Source organism: Mya arenaria, chromosome 4 (genome assembly GCF_026914265.1).
Source record: "Mya arenaria isolate MELC-2E11 chromosome 4, ASM2691426v1".
NCBI lineage: Eukaryota > Metazoa > Mollusca > Bivalvia > Myida > Myidae > Mya > Mya arenaria.
In genome coordinates, this window is record NC_069125.1 from 6784784 (window position 1) to 6787466 (window position 2683).

At 37.8% G+C, this 2683-nt stretch overlaps 1 long non-coding RNA gene across 1 annotated transcript; it reads left to right on the forward strand.

Annotated features, from left to right (window-relative positions):
- The first annotated feature begins 319 nt into the window (after window positions 1–319).
- LOC128230559 (uncharacterized) lies at window positions 320–1110 on the forward strand. The gene is made up of 2 exons (XR_008260258.1): window positions 320–433; window positions 960–1110. It is a non-coding gene; the product is annotated as an uncharacterized LOC128230559 (long non-coding RNA).
- The last annotated feature ends 1573 nt before the right edge of the window (window positions 1111–2683 follow it).

Consider the following 2683-nt stretch of genomic DNA (forward strand, 5'->3'; position numbering starts at 1 on the left):
TAAATACACCCTGGATATGTGAGAGTACATATTAACTACCCTACGCATTGAAACACGACTTATATAATAATTTTATCAAGGTGATGAGAGTCCGTCTGTGTGTGCTCACAAATGGTATATATAGTAGTCGTACTGTCCGTGCGTCCGTCCGCCCGTTACTATCGTTTATTAGCTTTAACTTGGAATTAGATCGTGAAAAGATGTCTCAAATATCAATGTCATACGTAGAAATGGATTGGGTATAATCGCGGCAATTGAACAATTCGGGGGCATTTGTCATGTTATTTTGACAGATTTTGCTCTCCTTTTTTTCTAGCACTTGTTGCCAGTGAAACGTGCTCTAATACGGCATCTTGTACACACGAGACTTGTACTGGCACTGGATGGAACATACACTGTGTGAGGGGAACCTGCACGTGCTTGCAAGACACAGGTTTGTAGACAAATATTGTTAATTGACTTCATGGAAATTAAATGACTTTAAGAAATTAGTGCTACTTTTTAAGGTCAGGACAATATTTGGATATGGGTTGATATGGCAACATTATTCTCGAAAAAAAAAATGTGCAGATCGCTAATGTATACTGCACAACATGTTCATGCTCGTTGTTAGTGGTCTTCATTGATGAAAAACGTGCCCTTGGACAACTTGTCATCGTTGTCTCATGGCTAGTTTTTCTTGTCACCATTGATTCCTAGATAGTTTGTCTTTTCAATTCTTAGTGATAATACATAGCACCGTTTGAACAAACCTAGATTAATGATACAATCGAAACCAATGTACAAGCCGATGTGCCTGTCGAAAGGCACAAGGATCAAGCCCAGATTAACTCAATGATTAAAATAAAAAAAATAAAACATCCCTAGCTTTTTCTTGAACTCACTCGATAACTTGAACTAGACTGACGTGTGAACACTGGTTGAGGTATAAATACAGCCACCACTCTTACCTTTTTCAGGTAGTGGGTGTACAGCTGCGACTGACTGCAGCTTTGACAACGGAAGAACTCCACCTTGCATTGACGGACACTGCAGATGCGGATTCGGCGGAGGCCGTTAAACCAATCACTATTTGATGTAAACATAAGGAAATAAAATGAATTCCGTTAATCCTGTTTTATTGACCAAATGCCAGATGCGGTTGACACAGTCAGTGAACCAATAATGATAAAACGGGTGTTTGCCTCTATTTGTATTGTTGTGAAGGACCATCCCTGTGGGGAACCACATCGCAAACGTGACCAATTGCCAGATGTGGATGACACAGTTAGTGACCCATTAATGATAAAACGGGTGTTTGACTCTATTTTATTGTTGTGAAGGACCATCGCTGTGGGGAACAAAGTCGCAAACGTTAGCTTTCGTCAGCGAGTGTAAGCCTTACTGAACATGGTGAAATAAAAAACTTACATTTTGTCCCTTTTACTGGCCAAGACGACAACTGAAGCGATTTACATGTCGCAGAAACTCCATATATATAGATATTTAGAAAGCAGAATAACAGAAAAAGTATAAAACTCTATTTAACTTGTACCAACAAAACATTTAAACACGCTCACGTAGACACATTCAACATGTCAGCCACATGTAGGTTGTATACTCTCATCCAATGACTTCAGTTCTAACGTATATAGTGTGTGTTGTCTTTTTGTGTACATGTATTTTAATGTACAAAACCACTTTCAAGTACAAGTACAATCGTAACAACTCGGCCATCTCCGACAAGCTTCGAGATAAAACAATCATATTGGGTAATGGCCGAGGTGTTCCGATTGGTACAAGTAGAGCAAAAACAATCAATTATAATAAAAAAATAAACGCTTGATTAACCTAGAACCTCCCTTAATCAAATATCATAAAATTTGAATAGACATGTTCATAATGAAAACCACAATATTTTTTTTCATTTATTTATATCAAATTTTAGTATTATTTTGGCCATTTGAAATAAGCGACTTAAGTATGTTAAGCTTCAGGAGTTCCGAGGGATTGGACACCGCTTTGACATCATATTGTTGTTATGACCACCGAGCAGTTACCGTGGCCGACTCGTGCATAACACATGCCTGTCCGATGATTGTTCTGCATGGGACGCATAAACTGTGTTTCACTCTTAACATACACAGAGTAAAATGCCCAACCGAAGAAAGCATTATTGCATGAAAATATGGCTTATCTATTCCATCAGCCGAATCATTACGAATTTCAACTTTATGTGTAAAGGTCTGCCCACTGCCACTCATCCTATACACTATCATTGCGTCAGATTTTGTGTTGACAATGTGTCATCGAATGAGGTTGTATTCTAAGTCAGTTAGATGACCTGAATTAAAATCTTAACTATTAAGAAGCGCTACGCTCACTCCACCCATTCTTAAACATTAAGATTTTAATTCACGTCATCTTGCTATGAATTCAAGCGTTCGTTTCTCATGGCTACACGTATGCTCCATTTAGAAATTGGCAAAAAAACGCTTTCAGACCAAAATATATACCAGTGTTAGAACCTGTGTTTAGTGTTGAAATAATCCACAGAGATTGTTTAAAGCTACACATGACAGGTTGATGCATTTTCGGTATGTTATTATGTTTAACTCATTGGACTTAATGATCCAAAAATAGCTTATAATTTGTATACAGGTATCTAAGTATCTTTAAAAAAGATACTCGGCCGTGGAAAACC